General features: G+C 37.5%; 1 protein-coding gene across 4 annotated transcripts in view; it reads left to right on the top strand.

Moving 5' to 3' along the window:
• Positions 1–209: 209 nt before the first annotated feature.
• Positions 210–21,181, top strand: part of Macc1 (MET transcriptional regulator MACC1) — a 113,499-nt gene continuing 92,527 nt past the window's right edge. For 2 of the 4 annotated variants that reach the window (XM_021235555.2, XM_005084469.4), the window contains exon 1: positions 215–406. The gene's annotated coding sequence lies outside the window, so the exon portion shown is untranslated. Of the gene's footprint in view, positions 407–21,181 lie in introns of all 4 variants that reach the window. The other 2 variants (XM_040742309.1, XM_040742307.1) reach the window with 2 other exon arrangements.

Raw genomic sequence — 21,181 nt, 5'->3', positions numbered from 1 at the left:
CTGCCAATACTGAAGAGTCTTTGAGTTTCTGGCAAGCACCAAAGCACTTTAATTTCCTTTTATGGAAAGAGGGCCATGGGTCCAGTTTGTTCATAGATGTACCCTCTCCTCTCCTTCTCAAACCCCACCCCACTCTCACCCAACCCCTCATTGCCTTTCCAACAACTTCCATTTTCTTAGAGTGAAACTGTAGCCATCTCCCTGAGCAGATAGTTTTGGGTGTGGAGCCTGAATTGTGGGTATTGTAGTCCTTTTGCCTTCCAGGCGTTCTGGTTGGGCAGCATCCACGTCACATTAGTGTGGATTTGAGTCCCAGGTAGCTCTGTCAGGAGCAGTGCAGGTGTTCCCTGATCCTGGAGACAGGTATGTGTCTGAGATGAAGAGAATTGGACTCACTTCTGAAAATGTAAGTGTAACTTTTTAGATATATTATTCCTTTCAGTGGGAAGATAACTAATGAAAGGACTGATTCTTCTTTTATAAGCCCTGCTTGAAAAAACAGGGAGGTAACTTATTCAACAAACTTGTGGGACAGAGTTAGAACAATTCTTTGAGGTACAGTTTTTAGTAGTTTGTTTTAAAAAAGGATGACTGTGTGCAACATGAGAAGCAAATAAAAAAAGAAGGAAGAATTTACTTTAATTGGCTTGGGGTTTATGTGGTTAAAAGTCTCTGAAATACTATTTCAGAAGCCCCCCTGGATATATTGACACGATTGACCTTTGGAAACTGTTGAAGCTGAATTGACCCAGTGTAGCAGGGTGTTTCAACTTTCGAAGTCTCAGTTTCCTCATCTGTAAATTGCTCTTAGTCTACCACACAAAATCACGTTGTACTTAACACATGCTAGGCAGGACCTGACACAGGTGACTTGACCCCATCTAAATTAAGTTCCATTAAGCTTCAGAAACTAAATAAACAGACAAATACATATTATTCCACTTACATGAGCTATGTAGATCAGTCAGTTTTCACAGACACAGAAAGCAGAATAGTGGTTGACAGGGTCTGGGAGGAAGAGGAAGTAGGAGTTGTTTTATGGGTGTAGAGTTAGTTTTGCACAGTGGAACCATTCTGGAGAAAGTTTCTACAACTGTGTAAATTTACTCAGAGTTATTGGACTTTTTAAATCGTTAGGATGGTGTTGTTATGTTATGATTTTCCACAATAAAATGACCAAAAAGAATGTAGTAAAAATCATGATGCCTTTCATTTATTAAAGTATCTATCTTTGATTCCTTACAGCACATAAAAACTTTATTCATTCTGTCCAATTTCAGGTTAATATTGAGTTGCCCATGACAGCGTATTGTGTCTACAACACAGTAGTTAGGAGTGGATGGTCATGTACTTTAAGCATGTTTTTAAAGTTTCTGCATCTTATTGGTGGTCTTTTTATTCTCTTCTTTACATAACTACATGGTTTTGTTTAACTCACAATGATTTTTTTCAGGATTTCCTAGGTACAGAGCCTACAGATTGTGAAGTTGTATTATTTACCGCAATGAACTTGGAAGCTTTAATTATAAATCATTTATAACACTTAACTATATTATTTATTCCAGTTTCTCACCTCCCCTGTAGCTAATTTGAAGTAGAATATTTTTACCTCTCTATGCCTTAGAAATAATTAAGACTTTTAAGCCAGAGCTTACTAAAAGTCATACTTAGCTAACTTGAAAGACAGAATATAGTTTGAAATTATATTAGACTTTAACATGTGATAATTTAATTTTTAGTAAGTCCTTTCTCAAAAGACCTAGGTATCCCCCACTATATGTGAACAGCATTCCCAATGGTATTTGGTAACCACTGAAGGTAATAACCAGTATTTGGTGTAGATATTCCATGTAAATGTAAACTCTTTAGGAGCTATGACAGTGCTAAATGAAGCTATAGCTGGCGTGGTGCTTTGGAAGTACTGAATATGTTGTGCACAGATGAATATGTGGTGCACAGTCACTAATAGAACCACTATTTTGAGTGGAAAGCGACCTGTGGTCTGGTTTCTGGAAAAAGTGTCATTTATTTGTTTTAATAAAGGTTTTGAGCATTGTTTCAGTGCTTTCCAGAGGGGCTAGGCCTGGAAAATATAAAAATGCCTCAGGCAAGCCTTATCTATCCCAAAAGATGCAAACTCATAATAGCAGGAAGAAGGGCTCACCTATTGGTCACCCTGGGGCTGCTTAGGGAGTCACTATTGCTAATCCTACTGCATAGAAAGAGTGATGGTCAGAATGACAATGATGGGATTAAGAAGCAAAACCCTAAATCTAAATCCTCATTTTGAATCAAAGACACTGGAGGTTATTGAAAGGGAAAGTGTGTAGGAGTCATTCATAAGCAAAACAAAAAGATGCTTACCCAGGATGCCCAGAGAAGGGGCAGAAATAATGTAAGGAATTTCCAGAGGGTACTGAGAGAAGTGGATATTTAGCTGGGCCTAGAAGGATGGGCAAAGCTGGGCTCCCTTTGAGAGAAAGATGGGGAGATTATTACATGCACAGCAGCAGTTTCCAGACTTTGCATCCATGAAATTATTTCAGGCAACATATATGCTAGAGAACCAACACCATTGAAATAACAAACTTAGAAAGTTGCTATTTTTCAACAGATCACATTATACCAGGATAGATTTTGTTTTTTATGACTTGAAAAGTCTAACTCTTGTTTGATTTTCTGTAATAACTCCACCAGAATAAGCAATAGATTCTAGCAGTTAGAAAAAAATGGCAAAATTACTTTTTAAATAATATTCATTTATAGGTATTGAGTACTCATTACATTTGTATATACTCATAACAATATGAATTAACCTATATAGTATTTATCTCAGTTAAAATAATACTGGATTCACAAACATATAAAATGAAAACATGGTTTGTATGGTAATTGACAATGGGGCTGGTGGGAGATTTGGGATGGTAGCACTGAAATTGGATTGGCTATGGAAACTTCAAAGTGATTTGGACTTCTAGATAACAGTGTTCAAAAGCATCCTGACTCAGAGGCTGATGTCCTAGGAGCCTTGCATTCCTTAGCAGAGGCATCCATGAGTTAGCATGCAGCTGACCTGGGACATAGAGAATAGGAATATTAGGGAACTCATAAGAATAGACTGTATATGCATGTACTTGTGCCACTCCTCATTATCCATTCTTAAATTAACATGTGAAGGCCAGACATTGATTGTCTGCCTTTATCCTTTTCTGCCTTATAATTTGAGACAAATTTTCTCACTGAATCTATTGGTCACTGATTTGGGCCTCGTAGATAAGGTACTTGATGTAAAAGCACAGGAACCTCTTTCACAATAAAGATCTGCTTGGGAATGCAGAGACAGGCAGATCCCCAGAGCACACTGGCCAGTCTAGCCAAAATAAATACACACATGCACCCACCCGCCCCCCCCACTCACAGAAAAGTTAAAATATAATCTGTAGTGGCATATTATACCCACCTTCAGTAATCTTTTTATAAGAACATTGACCAATAATGACAATCAAAGTTCTGAAGCTTGGTAGCCTAAGAGAAGTGACAGTAACTCCTTGAACCATTAGAAATAGAGAGAAATGGATCTACAAGCAGAAAGGGAAACTACATTGTTAGGCAGAAAAGGTAGTTACAGGGCAGCCAGAAGCATAGCAAGGAGAGCAAGTGCTGTTCACAAGAATAAGACCTAGCTCCAACCTTCATCCTGTCCCACTAAAGCTCTTGAGGAGGACAACTAAGAGGAGCCTCCAGGCATAGAGGAATATATGAAGTCGGTGGAAAGACATGCCAACTTTATCTAGTAAGTTACTTTATCTTGGGGGGTTCTCTCTTGGTTACTATGGCCATTTGCTCAGAGGTCTACAATGCTTCAATATCAGAGGAAGAAAAATAAAAGATTGATTTCTTAGAACAAATAGTAGTGTTTTCATCTCTAACCAAGAGATGGGATGGGTTTTTGTTGTTGTTTGTTTGTTTGTTTCAAGAGTAATAGAAGATTGTTGTACATTTCTTTTTTCTAATATGGAATAAATTAATTCAAATATTTCACTAAAATATAGGGTATTTGAAAATAGCTATCATACAGATTTGTGTATTTGTCTCAAATTTAGAAAACTATAACATTAAAGATAAAAGGAAAATAGAAGTATTCCTAAACTTAGTCTTCTCCAAGCTCAAGGATCATACTATTCTTTATGCAGATCTTGGCAGAGTATGCTTTTGTCTTAGAATTTTAAACATTTTTATTTTTTCCACTGCTATGTGAGCTTATCTACAGGCAATGTGTAGCATTGCCTTCGATGCCTAGGCGTTTTATGTAGACATTAAGTTGCACATTATTCATTTGTAGCTCCCACTTTTCTCTAAACATATTTTTGGGATTAATCTAGGTTTATTCTATGGATTCTATTAATTCCCACAACATTTTGTTACAATGAATAAAACTGTAAGATACTCTATCACATTCTCTTACAAAGTTCAGAATTACGATAGAGGATGTTCCTAGGAATAGATTTGCTGAGCCAGAGGTATATTTGTCTTATTTTAGGAATAGATTTGCTGAGCCAGAGGTATATTTGTCTTATTTTATGAAACACTGAAGAACTGTGTTCCAACATGTTTATACTATACTCTTTCCCCAGCCAACATCATATTTCCTGCTTATTCCTGTTATGGGCAAGTTTGTTGGTAAAACTGGAATCAAATAATCTTCCTGGATGTAAAGGAAAGTGAAGCATTCCTGTCATTCCCGAGATTCTGACATTTTTGAAACATTGCAATCTCTAAAATACGGAGAACAATTTTATTTTCAATTATCTCCTTTCCTTCTTAGTTGATGGTGCAAGAGTTTGGCTTTTCCTTTAAATGACATTTAGTTCTTTTATAATTCAATTAATAGCAATAATGATAATGATATTAATAGTAACACTTAACATTACAAGAATATTTACACATATCAAATACTGTATTAAATACTTTACCTCATTTAGTTATTTTTGAGAGGCAGATGATGGGGTCTTTTTTGAATAACATCACAGACATATTCTTGAAGGGTTCAAATAGGCATTATTTTTTTAACTGAAGGGAGTTTAAATTTGCCTAGTAAATACCAAATCTAATGCTTGCAATTTGACCAAACTTTTAAAAACTTTGTTTACTTGAGAGAGGAAATTAAAGAGGTAAAACTTGGAGGGAATGGCTTTTACACAATATGGGCACTTGAGACCATACCTGAAAAAATTAAGCAATTTATTCAAACATTAATTCAACAAATAATTCCTGAGCATATACTGTATGGGAGCTGAGCTACTTTGAAATACTGTAGTTATTAAGAAATATAGCACCATTCCTCACTGCTGACTAAGCTAGGGATGGGGTATTTGGGGAGGGAAGAGCAAAAGCACATAGGAAAATGACAGAAAAGGTGGGAATCCTGTAAATGTGAAGGTTTTCCAAGGGTCAGTCTAAGGAGTGTGCACTTTTCTCTGAAGGCAGGGAGGAGTCCCTGTAAGTCACTGTGAGGCAAATGGTAACAGTCATTGTTTATTCATTAAAATATTTATTCTACATGAAATTTGCTTAGCACTAGAGACAGAGGAAGTAAGGCAGTTATTATGAAGTAGAAGTGACAGATCAACTATAAAATTACAATGGAATAGAATGGAGCCATTGGTTTGCATCAGATAAATGCCTACTTCTGGCTGTGGTAGTATGGCCAGCAGAGGAAGGACCAGGTAGGTGATAAACCAAGGTTATTTTGGGTTGATTAGATGTCATTTTTTAATTTTTACTTTTAATATGTAAATGCACTTGGCTTGGTCCATTTAGTGTTACTTGAATGTGCATGATTTCAGACTGACCTCTTGGCATTGGATAACCAATTAGGGTACTCATCCCTGGGGAAAACTTTCTTCAGCCATCAGCATCCCTTAGTTGTCTGTTGTTCTTTGTTTATGTGAGATTTCCTATGTTTCCATATTAACCTGTCTATTGATGCTTTACTTGTTCTGGACTTTTTTAGGCAGTCTTATTGTTGAGGTATTATGGATGAAGCCTCCCTGTTATTTTTTGGAGACACAATTTTACAGCAGATTTCCTGGCTCTCTGGTTCTTATAGTCTTTCTACCCCCTCTTTTGAGATGTTCCCTGAACCTTGGGTACAGAAGTTTTGTTACAGATGTACCAATTAGGGTAGGGCACCCCATGATCAGTTGTGCTCTGCATTTTAGACAGTTGTGGTTTTCTGTAATGGTATCTATCTTTAGCAAAGAGAAGCTCCTTTGATGAGGGTGAGAGGTACACTTATTTTTGCATTTGTTGATAAGTATTTAGAATGCAGTTAGGAAGTATACTGGTTTAGTGTGGTGGTAATAGGCTCTATTAGATCAATGACCTCAGTAGCCTCAGATAGTTGGCTAGGTTTACAGTACCAGCCATGGTTTCCCTTCTGTTGAGATAACTTTAAATCCAATTAGAGGGCTGTTGGTTACTGTCAAGATATAAGTATCGCTAGAGTTCCCTTAGAGATATCTTGCAATGCTGATCTTTGTTATGGTTTACAGGCATCACACCAGCAAGGGACTGTTGGTTGTTTCCCTCCCTTGGAAGCTTGCATAGAAACTTCATGTGTTATAAAAGCTGGTCCCTAGGGAGGAGGTTTTCAGGTCAGATCCATCTCAGATTCTCCAAGTTCTGTGTCCAAAGTATATAGTATCTTCAGCAATAGGGACTTATCTTCAACATCTGAGAGACAACCAAAGGGAACATTAATATCCTATATTGTTTTAGAAGTCTTATGGACTCTGACCAGGATATTGGATATTCTTAAAGGAAATAGATTTAGCATTTTATAAAAATAATACATTTTTACTGTAAAGGTATTGTCATAATTATATTACCAGGAATGTATGTGATTCTTAGTCTGTTTGTACCTAAAATAGATATTCAGAATGCTAAGTGAAAAAAAAGTATGTGGTCTTTTTATCTCACTTTAGTACACATTACTAATTATTATATCACCATTACAGTTACATATTATTGTACAACAAAGGTTCATATTAAGGGCAGTAGGGGATTTATTGCAACAGTTTCTTGAGAATAATGTAGAACCTTTACAAGAGAAGTGAAACTAGTGATGGATTGTGATGGGAATAATGCTAACTGCATAAAAATTAGTGGACTGAGAATGCTAGAAGACAGAGAAGGCTCAGATTGAATCTGGATGACCTCACACGTTCCCATATTGGTATCTTATTGGGTGGGTAATAGAGTATTTGTTCCTTTAGATAGGAAGACAGGAGCAACAGGCTTTGGGAGGGAGGACTGTAGGCGATTTGAGTTGAGTCTGATGGACTTTGACGTGTGGTTTTCCACACAAGGAAGTAACTGGGCAAGCTTTGAGTCACAGTGTAAATAGGTTAGAAATGGATATGGAAGGGGTAGCTGCCTTCATTGGTGCAATTGTCTTTTCCAGTTGGTGCCTCTGACCGAGCAATAGCCAAAGTCAAGAATGGATAGGAATGGCTAAACAAACAGGGGAAAACCCCACCTAGAACAGAGTCAAAGAACAAAAAAAGAGAGAGTTTTTCAAGAATGGAGAAGTTGTAAGTATGTGTCATAGAAAGGTCAATTAAGAATGAATGATGTCCTGTAAGTTTCATTGCCAATCTTGTCCAGAATGATATCCCCATTGTTGCAGAGATAGATATCAGGTGACACAAGACTTGTGATTGAAGAAAATTACTTTTGAGGCAGTGGATAGAATGCTAGAAGAAAAAAATGAAAAGAATAAAACGAGGAACTAATGTTATTACAAGAGCTTCTAGAAGGAGACAATAAAGACTAAATGAGAGCAGAGGTCACAACATCAATAGAAAGAGACTAGGGTAGTAAGTTTGTTGAGTTGATGGCTTTGGTATATGAAGAAAAAGACTCAGGTTAACGGGGCTCTAAGATTTTGGTTGGAAATGAATGTAAAGACTGTAAACCAGTCAACAAAGGCAGTTGAAATGTGGAATGGAGAGCTGTGATTTGATGTTTATCTGGAGATGCACTCAGTGTGAGGAGCATTCCCAGAGAGACATATTGCAGGTGAACATCAAGATTCTGCAGCTCAGGGGAAGGATTTAGGTGAGATTCAAATATCAATAAACTTTTCCTATAAAAGATGAGATTTTGAATGAGGAAGACAACTGGAGCGCTTCAATCAATGGACAGGAGAAGAAAAGAAATAAGACAAACTTTAGAAATAGTTAAATAAATATGTAATAGAGAAGAAACCACTGCAAGGAACAGGGAAGGAAATGATGAAGTAACAGCAGGAAACTCAGTGGAACATTCGCTCAAATTAAGAAAGAAGATGAGAGAGCATTAGATAGCCAAGGTCAAGACCAAATCAGACAACAATCCCAGAGATGCAAGAAGAGAACCAAGTAAATAATCGGACTTCTTCCAATTCTTGTCTCCTCTTGGGAAAGCTCTGTGATATTGTGATTTACTTTCTCCCTTTTGTGGTACATGCTATTAAATATTTACAGTGGATTCTGTAAAATGTATTTTAATTTATTTTTTCATTAAATGAATTCATAGGGAATGTTGTATGATTTGGCTACATTGCTCAAAGATGATCAGCTTAGACACCGTGAAAATTTATGACAGGTAAAGCTTATATACTTCCCTTCATGTTTTTTTTTCAGTTTTTTGCAGTTTTCAAGGAAATAAACTATTTTAATGTTAGAAGTGGTACCGACGTATATATTGAAATGTATTTGATGACATTTTTCCCTCAATAAGCATAGATTTAATTCTATATCTACATATTGGTGTCATGGGGAGAACCTCTTAATGCATCTATAATTAGAAGTAGGAAGTTTTCATCAGTGTTTTCAATCTTACTAAGTTAGTCATTCTCTTTTTGGATAGTTTTAATAAACAGGGGAAAGTAACAATTATTATTTGCTATTAATATAAATGATGTAATTTACTTTTTAAGTACAATGGTTAATTTTTCTTATTGTCACTTTACTTATATACTTATATGATGAACAATTTATGTGTTAGAATACCACTCATGTTTCAACCTATTTTCTGGCATCTTGTGTATAAAAAAATTTCACAGATCATCTGGTTACTGGAAAACACAATGCTCACTCATGTTTTTAGAGATTGGTGTTATTAAATAATTGGTTATTAAATAATTGGTTGGTTATGTGTTTTCTACTTAGACTTGGGTTGAAGTCACAATGTCTTAGGCTGTCAAAATTGAAAAGATTCTGGGGATATTGTGCAAAGAGAAGGACTTTAAAAAACACTAAAAACAGAGCAAGCAAATTTGGACTTCAATATATTTCCTAATATCCACATAGTGATAAAAAAGTATGTTGTTGGGCCAGTGAGATGGCTCAGTAGGTAAGGATGCTTGATGTTGTCAAGCCTCATAACTTTGAAGTCAATCCTCAAGACCCATAAAATAGAAAGAGAGAACTAACTCCAGTAAATTGTCTTCTGAATGTGGGGGGTGGCATGCATGAATTCATATGTGTATACACATAACAGATAGATACACAAAATAAATAAGTAGAACATAAAAAAATTACTCAATGTTGTTTTGTACTCTTGGGTGTCAAACAATACCAGGCAGGTACTCTACCACTAATTTCTGTACCCAAAGTCATTCCCCCATACAAAGCAACTCCCATAGAGTGTAGAAGCATGTAAATGAGTTTGTTTTATGTTTCATTATGTAAATGCAGCATATCTAGCTTCCACCACTTTACTACTTACATTTAGTAATGGAATCTTATTGCTTATGAAGGTGCACTAATATGTTTACCTTAACTGTTCTAACATTAATACAAATCTCGGGAGTCGGAAACTGAGATAAAAAAGACCTGATAAATCCTAAGAACGGTGGAAAAGCCGCAAAATCTTCCCAAGATCCTCCTTATTTCTTTCTGTCCCTCTCTATCCAACATATCTATGGCTAATTCTGGTCAGTCAGTCACTGACTCCATCCTCTCATTCAAGGTTTACCTTTATTGGCATGGCGGAGTGGCAATGTGAACAGTTCTCCACAGCAGTGCACCTTTCTTAAACCATGGTGATCATGCATTTACCAGTATCTGATGATAATTACCAGAAAACCAATTTTGATCAGCAGTGATCATTTTTCCCACAGGAACACAAATTAAAGGGGGAAAATTTAGCTCAGAGTCTAGGGCAATTGATTTCAGATACCTTAAAGGGATCTGGCAAAAATCCCAGCTGGAAACCTTTTCATGGCATTTAAAATGAATTCCACATGCAACTAAACCCAAAGTAGGAACAGGCATGAAGAATTTGTGAGAATCATTTCAGAAGTCCTGAGAGGTAGAGATGAAGGATGCTGTTCTTTCATGCCAGCCTAGAGGATGTGGCTTTCTGAAAGGCCAATGTATTTCTCTGGCAGTAATCAGAGCTCCAAGAGGCATGGCTGACTTAAGAAATAGATGCCCCACCTACTTTACAAACATTGCTGAAAGTTTGGATCTCCCAACATGTGGGTATGGTGACATGTAGAGAACAGACACACACGCACGCACGCATGCACGCACGCACACCTACCTCCCACACCATATTAACAGCAGCATTAGCAGTGATGAACATCAGCTGGGTCCATAGAGGAGCAAATACAACTTTGGTTTTGTTTGTTTGTTTGTTTGTTTGTTTGAGACAGGGTCTCTCTACATAGTCCTGACTGTTCTAGAACTCACTATGGAGACCAGGCTGGCTCTCAGCTCTTAAGAGATCCACCTGCCTCTGCCTTGTGCTTGGATTAAAGGCATGGACCACCACGCCTGGCCTCAAAGGCAACTTGAAATCATTCAAGCAGAATACAAATGTCCTGTTCTGCTTCTTCTCCACCTTCCTTATCCTCAGGCTGTGGAGTCATCAATACTCCAGCAACTTGAGGCTGAGTGGTGGGAGAGGTACTGTAGGAAATAGTAGAAGCAGGCTGTAACCTCTTCCTAACTCCCAAAAGGCTGTAGACCCTAATGGTAGGGAAGTTGATCTACACCAGGAGCTTGGAATGCTGGTGAAACGTTCCCCAAATGAGAGATACATAAAATTCAAGAATGACTTTAGTCTAGTTATAAATTGTAAAAGAAAATATTCTTGATCTAGAAGAACCTAACTTATTTACATTTGTTAGATAGTAATGAGAACTTCATTCTGTCCCCTATTCAGTAATTCTGGTTTCAAAAACATGCTATAGGCTCAATGTCAAGGCAGGTAGCAATGGTCATCTTCATTGTCAGTTTGATTAGTTTTGGAATTCCATGGAAGCTGCTGTTTTCTGTAAAGGGTTTGTTTGTTTCAGAGAGAACTGTGATAAAAACCCCTTTCCTCTCAAGCAGTTTTTGTCAGAGTATTTTACCCTAGCAACAGAAAAAGAGCAAGATGGTTGTCCTTTATAAATGAAAATAAATGAATTCATCATAAAATGTTGCTTCATATTAAACATCTGGAAATTAGTACACGAGTCAATGGGAAGAAACTAAAAGGCAGATATGGGCATGCAGTATTAAAATTCCAGCACAAGGGAGGCTGAGGCAGGAGAAAATAAGTGCCAGTCCTGGCTATACACTGAGGCTAGATTTGGTGAGATTATGTCACAAGCAAAGGTAAGTGAGAAAACTACTGTAAATGAGATGTAAACTCTGCTTCCTTTCCAAGAGGACAGTTTGGTTCTACCTAGTCAATCTCCCCGACTATATGGGTCTACAGCCTTTCTGGAGTTGAGAAGAGAGTAATGGCCTGCTCCATTTCTTTCCTATCATACCTCTCACATTACCCAGCCTCTAGCTGATGGAGTATTGATGGCTCCACAGTCTGAGTATAAGGAGGGTGGAGAAAAACAGAACATTTTTATTCTACTCGGATGATTAGAAGTAGCCCTTGGTCCTTAGGTAGGTAGGTAGGCATAGGCTGTCTTTTTTTTTTTTGGATGCAGAATGTTAGTGAAAATACTCCTGGGCAATGATATGGAATGACTACTGGACCCATCAGAATGGATGTTGGCTAGAATATGGTACATGTCTACTCTTACTGAACATCCATTTTGCTGGAAACAGAAGAAAGACAGAAAAGTATTTCCTGGTCCTTGTGAAATTTCATTAGTAGATTGCACTGTGTTTCTAGGCTGGGGTGGCTGGAGATGGTTTAGGAATCTGATGCTGTACTCATGAAATGTTTTCCCTGGATTGAGCAAAAAGAAAATTCACTACTGAGTGTTGATGCATTGCTTCAGCTGCCCTCTTATGCAAACAGCACTGTTTGATTTCTTACATCTTGGACCAAATCTGGCTGTTTGCTAAACTCAAAATTCCCTGTGATTAACCTATGCACTCTTGCCTGTTGCAATTTGACAACAATTTCCTTTTTCTTCCAGGGTTTGTTGTTGTGAGCTGTACATTGGTTGAGATGACTAATACAAAAGGTCTTTTGGTAACCTCTCATTTCTTTGGTGTCATGGGGGTGTTTTCTTCAGTGTTTATTATTTTGAACTGTAACTTCATATTGCTTGCTAATGCAAGAGATATTTTCTTCTGTAGCTATTTCTTAAAAGTTTTTAGATGAGCATAAAATATGTGTAGCTATATGTATGTTTGTGTGTGCAGGATATAGGCACTGACTTTTCGTTGTTCTTTTTGTTGTTTTTCATGACTGCATAGGCAATCTCATTGGATCTTTCAGGCTAAGCTTGCATGGGTCTCTTTTGTTTGTGAAAATGTGTACAACTCATTACTTTCTTCTTGATCCATCTTTGAGAACATTTAGTTTGAGTTATATTTGTCTTTTAAAGTTTAAAAGCTGTCTACTATTTCTTTAAACAAAGAAGGGAACCAGATAGAAAGTAGATCCCCTGGTATTCTCTGAGTGATGCTGTGTGCTTTGTCTCATCTGAGTAAGTGAGTGTCTCCATCAAACCTGGAGTTCAGTTCTTATGGTAGTCAAGGGTCTGTTTTCTCCACATGTTTTCCTAGTTAATTTGAGAATTTTTACTTGGCCTATCATTTTCAGAGTATGGCTATGAAGAAATTGTTTCTTGATAATTATGGGATGATCTCTCTGGTGTTGTCATATGGTGTGGGTTGAGCAAAGTGGTTCCAGAATGGAGGGCTGACATTAGACCAAGTGGATGCCAGAGTGTCCATTTTGCCAAGGAAGGCCAGGGGTACTTCTGGCATTTCCCTGGCATCAGCTAGGGTTAGGTGGCTCAAGCACTGCCCACACTCTCTCACGTACCTTTTGGGTGAAGTCTGTCCTTTGTTCAGATAATTGCTGTAATGATACCTACTTTCTCCATGACATTGGACAGGAGGAGGTTACATTTTGCCAGTTGTTTATAGGTGAACCTTATTTTCCCCTTTAGCAGTTAGTAATTTTCTCTCCTACTCACAGCTCTCTTGTACAAGCCTTATATGAGTTATATAATATGTCTGCATCTGTGTCTTGGCTGAACATAGCGCAAATAACATTGGCTTCTTCTCCTCTAAATCACTGCTAAGGATTAATAAGCACAAGTGTAAGATGACAGGCCCTCCACAAATTCAAATTACTATGGTTAGCCACCCTTCCTTTCTACTGCCATCCAAACAGTAGACCTTACAGAGCATTCGGCATTAATAGTAAGCTTTGCATTTTGAGTGTTTTATAGTGCCTGTTTGTTTAGACAGCTTCTTTTTATGCACTGTCTCAGGATCACATTTATGTAAGGAAAGGATTTGTAAAATGCTCTCAGTAGTATTTGCTTTTCCATTAACTCTTGATTGTTTGCCTGTTCAAACTTTTATTATTTTATCACCATTGTGTCTTCACTTTGAAGGATTTGTCCTGTGCCAGTCTATCAGGGTTCATGGGATTTTTTATTTGACTGAATTAATTGGATATTATGTATGTAATTTACCTATATGTTAATATCCTAAAATAAAGTCAGAACTGGAGACACACTGAAGATAAGTTGAAATCTGGAGAGAGAGCCTGAGATTAAAACCTAACTTGGGGGCCAGCTTTTGGAGTTTATCAAGACACAATTGGGTAATCAAAAGGTGGAGCCTGTACAGAATGTTTACTGGTGTGATACACCTGAAGTATTTACATCAGTCAATGTCTCACCCTTCCTCCCTTTCACTCACTAAGTAACTGACTGCCATTAAGCTCCCTTCCTTGGCTGTACTGCTTTCTTCATTGTTCATGAGTAAGCATGATAGGCTTGGCTCTTTATCCTTCTGAGATCTCCTATGCTCCCTTTGTATTTGATGCCTAGTACTGTTCAGAAAGCCCCTGGAAGTTTACTTAAACACTGATTTAATTGGTGTCAAGTTTCTCTAGCCCCAGAGAAAACGAGTCTCAGACATTGCTTTGTTAGAAATCTTTAAAGCAGTGCTTTAATTTCTGTTCCTCCTATTCTCACCCTTCCCTGAGAGATCAACTCTTCTCACGACATCCGGGTGCTGTGGTCTTCCTGAGATGTCTAGCTCACATAAATACCAGGCCTTACCCCCATTCTGTTCCTCACCTGGGTTAGCCAGGGTATGGGCTAGGAGGCACCCTAGGACTTTGCTGCTTAAGGGTTTCACCACTAGAGGGTGACATCTTCTTCTTGTTGTTTTGGAGAGTGTTGAAATCATACAAATAAGTCTTCCCCAGTGACACATGTATGTTTCCAGAGAATAAAATAAACTATATTGTAGAGAGTAAAAATGAAAACATCAGTGGTGGCTTTAGGAACATATCTCCTGAAAGCTGTGACATTAGATCTACTATTAAATGCCAAAGAGTCTTTAAATTTTTTCCTGTTCCATTGAAAATTCAGTGTAAGGTTAGGACTTTTGGAACTTTTCAAATGAAGCTTCTTAAGTTTCCTACGGCCTGTTTAAATCTTGTCAGGGATCTCTAGACATCATCCACAGGTGTTTTCATGTTTAATTTGTCCCTAGAAAAATTCATAAGCATGCCTCTAGGCCATTTCAATAGGACCTTGGCAAAATGTTCAAGTTTTAGTCAGTGGATAGTGACATTTCCATGCATATGTCAAGAACAAAAGGCAGGCCAACATTTGAAACTGCCTGAGGATGAAACCAGTGAGATGATTCAGTGGGTAAAAGTGCCTGTCACAGTGTGAAGGCCCTGTTTGGATCCTGTCCACACGTGATAGGATGACAGAACTGACTCTTGTAAGTTGTTCTCCTACCTCTAAACACATTCTGCAGCAAATTACATTTATGCACAAGTACAGTAATGTCTAAACATAGTTTTAAAGTTTAATGTATTTTTACTTCTATGTATGTGTGTGCCTATGTGTATATATAATTAGTGTGTGCCCATAGAGACCAAAAGAGGGTGTTGGATCCCTTGGAGCTGGTTCAGGTCCTCTTGAAGAGCAGGAAGTAAGCTTAAGTATTAAGCCATCTCTAGTCCCATATAAATACAATTTAAAAGTCAATGTTACAACATAAATGAGTGAAGGGCTCCAAGGTCCTGCTCTAAATTGTGGAGCTACAAGCAGTTCACGGGTTCTGGAGAAGTATCAAAGCGACAACAAAAACACTATCTGAACTGAAAATGCAAATGTACTACAATAGCTGGACATTTCATGCTAAGACCACCTGGATCCAGAGATTTTACTTATAACCACACTAACTGAACACTGAATACAAAAGCATGAACATAACTATGATCTTTGGGGCCAGTTTTAATTTTAGGTGAATATTTGGAATTTTAACAAAAATGCATACTTGGTAGTCAAGGGTTAGAGTTTTGGAGGAGACCTGGAAACTGAGTAGACAAGTAGTTACACATAGTTCACAGCTGTGCTGCGCTTCATTTGTCAAGAGACTGAAGTCCAGGTAGCAATGAGATATATGCCTTGGAGAACTTTTGAGTCCTTTTGAGTCCTTCAGGAGCAGTGAAACAGGGGCAGGCTCAGGTGACAAGGATGAGCTTTTCTCCCCCTACCTTTCTTATTTATCTTTTCAATGTATTTTTTAATTCCTGAAAAATATTAAATTTGAAGAAACATATTCTCCAGATATGATAGATATATGTCTAAATTATTCAATTAAATTATTAAGCACTTTTAAGTCTTAAAGATAGATGTTTCTGTGACAATTAACAATAACATATATTTTATATAATACAAGTGCAGACACATGTCTGCATATACCTAAGTTTACATGTATGTACTATTCTCGCTAGTGTGGCTTGATGTATGTATTCACAAAAATATATAGTCAATAGAACTGGTTCTCACTATAAACTAAATTAATCCTCATACAATAATATCAAAGGATAACAAGTTGAGGAATGCAATTATGTATACTTTTTAAAAATAAGGGATATAGAAAATTACTTATGTAGACAGAAACCTAGGCTGAGTTGCCACTTTAGTCAGGGTAAACTCCGAAGATGAGAGCATACTGGGTTTTTATTAAGAGTGAGAATTAAGATTAGGAGGAAGAAATTTTTTCCTGTCCAAATCCTGATACATAGCTCTGTGGGGGGAATACTATACAACATAGCAGGCAAATTCCTTGATAAGAGCTTTGCAAAGTAGAATAATTTCCATATATGGTAAGCTCATCTTTAAGATTCATAGAAAACCAAGGAAGCGACTTTAAGCCCTCATGCTGTAAAGACAATGTTTATATTAAACTGAAGCGATGTATTCGACTTTTAAATTAATATTTTATTGAAATTGACTTAGATAAGACTAGGCATGTGTCATGTCATGAATGGTGAACAGGCCTTTTAGGAAATACGTGTAAGTAGGTCTGAATTCACGCTGTGAGCGTGTTTGAGAAATGTAGACTCTGTTATCACTGCTTGAAGATAGCAACATGGATGTTTTGTGTGAAGAAAAGTTTCTGACAGTTTTTGTTGTCCACGTGACCTCTGCAAGATAGGATCTGAGATCAAGCTGGATATTGTTTTAGAACGAGTTAGGTTGTAAGGGTCCAATGGGGAAAAATGAGGCTTATTTAAATAAAGTTCTTCATATCCCTGCCATTCAAGCAGAAATGAATGCTTTCTCCAAGCTATTTTTGAATATTTAAAAACTTCTGGCTGGGGGGTAGGGGCACACATCTTTAATCCCAGCACATGGGGGAAGGAGGAGTCAAATAGATCTGTGCTGAGTTCAAGACTATCCTGAGTTCCAGGGCAGTCTTGCAAAGCTACAGAGAACCCTGTCTCAAAAATAAAAAGCTGTATTTGATTCTTTTTTAGACATAACATTTTTGATTCCTTGAGAATTTCATAAAATGTACTTGGATCATATTTGCTTCCCACTTTCCCCCATAACTCCTAGATAAACCACTAACTCCCCACCCCTCCCAACTTTGTGTCCTTTTTAAAAATAACCCACCAAGTTTAATTTATGCTCTCATATATATTTATGGATACAGAGTCTTCCCCTGGAACAAGGTTTTCCTACCAGAAGCCACACCTTTAAAGAAAACTGAACTCTCTTCCCCCAGAAGCCATCAACTGTCAACGGCTCCTCATTTAGGGATAAAGTCTTGTGAGCTACTCCCTTCTCCATATTAGAATGTTGATTGGCTTTATCTTGTTCAGCTCTTATGCAGCCAACCACAGATATTGTGAATTCTTGAATGCAGCAGAAGACACTGTTTCTTTCTGATCCTGCCTGACCTCTGACTCTTAAAACCTTTCCATTTCCTCTTCTAACATGGCCTCTGAGTCCTTGGAAAATGATGATACAGATGCTCCATTTGTACCCGAGAATTTTATTAATGTTTATTTTCTGTACTTTGATAACTTGTAAGTTTCTGCATCCATCACCTTCTATTGCACAAAATCTTCTCTGATGATGACTACCTTATATACTAATCTGTAAGCACAGAGATATTTAGTAGATAGTTTTGAAGCTATACCCACTTAGAAAAATAATGGTAGTAGGTTCACCTCCAGGGTTCATGAGCTCCCCAACCCTGCGTTCTTGGCCCAATTTACAGTACCAGGCATGTTTCCTCCTATGGAGAAGATTGTAAATACATTCAGAAAGCTATTGTTGCCCCCATAATATTTGGGCCACTATTGCATCCAGGACATTTCTTGCTATGCTAGTCCTTATTATACTTCACAGGTTTCCTAGTTGTTGATGATCCATCACCACCACCACCCCAGCAACCTACATAGCACCTTCCAGTGCTGTCAGAGCTAGCCAGCAGGGAGAAACTCCCTGATCAGCATCTGTTTGACTTTTCTGTATCCTATGGAAAAAGTGTGTGGTGTATTCAGCAATTTTTCTTATTACTGAGTTCTGGTGGAAAGCTTAGAGCAGTGATAATAGCCTATATTGTGTTATGGGTCTCTGGGATGGCCTTGATCAAACACAGGCAGCTTATGCCTGGCACTAGGCTTTTCATTTGGCAACCTGTGGCTTCAGGGGAAGCATTATCACCTCTTTAGCAAAATTCCAATTAAGCTTTTATATGAACATATTTGTATATGTATATATATATTATATGAAGCTTATAAAATAGTAGATTTTCATATGACATTTTCAAATATCTTTAATGTTAGCTGTTGTTCTTCCTACAACCCCGCTCTTCTGGAATATAAGCAATAATTGTCACTTTTCTGTGCTGTGGTCCACATTTGGAAAAAGAATAAAAGCTCAGCTCCCTCCCTCTGGCACCACTGAGCTATGCATTACAATCAGTCCTACCGAGTAACTGTTTTCCCTTATCTACATTTATTTCTGTCACTTAAAATGTTATCTTCTGGCCAGACGGTGGTGATACACGCCTTTAATCCCAGCACTTGGGAAGCAGTAACAGGCAGATCTCTATGAGTTTAAGGCCAGCTTGGTCTACAGAGTGATTTCCAGAACAGCCAGGCTATTACGCAGAGAAATCCTGTCTCAAAAAAAAATACTCCCCAAAAATGTTATCTTGTAAGCCTTAGTGATTTAAGATTGGGATATAAACAAGATTTAAAAGGCTTAAAAATACCTAGAATACTGTATTATTTCACATTTAAAATTTTTTCTTTTGACAAGGTCTCAATCACTATGCTATCCCAGGCTGGCCTAGAGCTCTCAATTGCCTTAGCCTCCTATTTTCTGAGTTTGCAAGTGCCTGGCAACTATATTCTCTTGTTTTAAAATTGAACCATAATTTATAGAGAGAAAGAGAGAGAGAGAGAGAGAGAGAGAGAGAGAGAGAGAGAGAGAGAGAGAGAGAGAGAGAGCGCACCGTATGAGTGAGAACTCCTTATTTCACAAATGGAAACCTGGCTCTCAACAGTCAAGATGTGGTGTAGGTATTGGGAGCCACTGTTTATAAACCTAACTAGACTCTGATCCTGCTCTTCTACCACTCCATAAATACCCCAAATTTTGTCCTAAATGGTGCATGTTTTCTTTAGAAATATCTATTTTAGGTTTGTGTGAAGGGTTCTTGTGTGTGTGTGTGTGTGTGTGTGTGTGTGTGTGTGTGTGTGTGTGTGATGAGAGAGAGAGAGAGAGAGAGAGAGAGAGAGAGAGAGAGAGAGAGAACATATGTGTGACTCTTTCTGTGAAAATGGTAAGAGGATAGAGATGTTGGTTTTTTATTTCCTGGCTCTTTACAGTCTTACTTTGAGGTAATAGGAGAACAGAAAGGTGCCAGACTTCCCCTAGATCCCGAGTTTGCCTTCCTAATGATAATTTGGTTTTTCCATATTACATAGAACAAAGGAAGAAGTGATGCTGTACCGCCAGACATGCATTGTTAGCTTGGTCTAGCTGCATCTTTTGCAGGGTGTATCTCAGAAACTGGCTTTTGAAAGCATTTGCATCACTTACTATTGGCTGTAACAGGATGCAACTAGATGAGAAATAAGAATTAGAAAGAACTTAAGAGCAAAGTTGTATCTCCTGGGCTATTACCTCAGCCTAATAGTTTCATTTCTCTAATTTTCTTCCTGTTCTTACCTTTAATATATGCATTGTATACTTGCAACTGTGTATCATGTAGACTTTCAGCATGACCTTTTATATTAGACATTATACAGTTTCTCATATAGTTAAGGACTTTATGACTTCTTTTTAAAAGATGACATCATGTCTTAAATTAATAACTTACAATTTATTTAATTATTCCTCTGTTGTAGAACATTTGGGTCATTTTCAGTTTAATTTTCGATCATATATAAAATGTTCTGACAAAGAGGTTTATAAAAACACAGCTGTCCCTTTGCTGAATTATGTTTTTGGAGAAAAGACTGATTACTGAGAATATCCAAAGGCATTTATGATTATTGCTGTGTATTATTCAGCAAATATATTTTATGAAGTTTGAAATTTATACAGCTTGGTGAGTGGGTCTCCTTGGAAGAAGACATAAAATTGCAAACATAGACTTCTAGGTGACCTCCTACCGTGAGATGACTCTGCAGTGAAAAGCCAAAAGTTTGACTTGTATCCTGTTTGCTTTGTCATATGGAGGCTTCTGGATACTGTAACAGTTGACCTTTATCAGTAGGAAGTGAGAATTTCTTATCTTTGAAGATTCATGAATATTTTGTACTATAATTTTAATATGCTAGTTAGTGCAACCATATGTAGAGATTCTGTTTTATGTAACCGTTTTTTTTTTTTTTTGGTTTGGGGGCAGCACATCTCATTATCTGTTATTACTTCATAGCAAAATAACCCAAAGCTCACAGCTCAAAAATAATAGCCTTATTGTCTTTTGAAATTTGGTGGCCAAGATTAGATGGGGATTGGCTGTCTTGTTCTGCTTGGCTTTCTGATTGAAGCTGTCATTTCCATCTTCTTCAGGATATAAGATGGCTTCACATTCATATCTGATATTTGGAGGGAAATGAAGTCAGTATTCAGTTAAGACTGGCCATCTTTATGAGATCTCTCCTACATGGTGGTCTTGGGACAATTCAACTTATTCCTTGGCAACTACTTGACAGCGGTTTCTGAGTAGGCCAGAATTTCAAGAAACTTTGAACAGACGATACAGGGTTTTTTAATGCTCAAGATTTGGAAACTCCTGAATCCTTCCTTTGTAACTAATATACTTTTATTAGTATCTGTGGCCAATATAGATGCAAAGCTAATATCAATGAGAAAAGCAAGGAATAAAAAGCCATCTGTAATCTACCACAGACTGATAATGTTTCCCTGGAT

Source organism: Mesocricetus auratus, unplaced genomic scaffold (genome assembly GCF_017639785.1).
Source record: "Mesocricetus auratus isolate SY011 unplaced genomic scaffold, BCM_Maur_2.0 Super-Scaffold_15014, whole genome shotgun sequence".
Classification (NCBI taxonomy): domain Eukaryota; kingdom Metazoa; phylum Chordata; class Mammalia; order Rodentia; family Cricetidae; genus Mesocricetus; species Mesocricetus auratus.
This window is presented reverse-complemented; position numbering and strand designations above follow the sequence as displayed.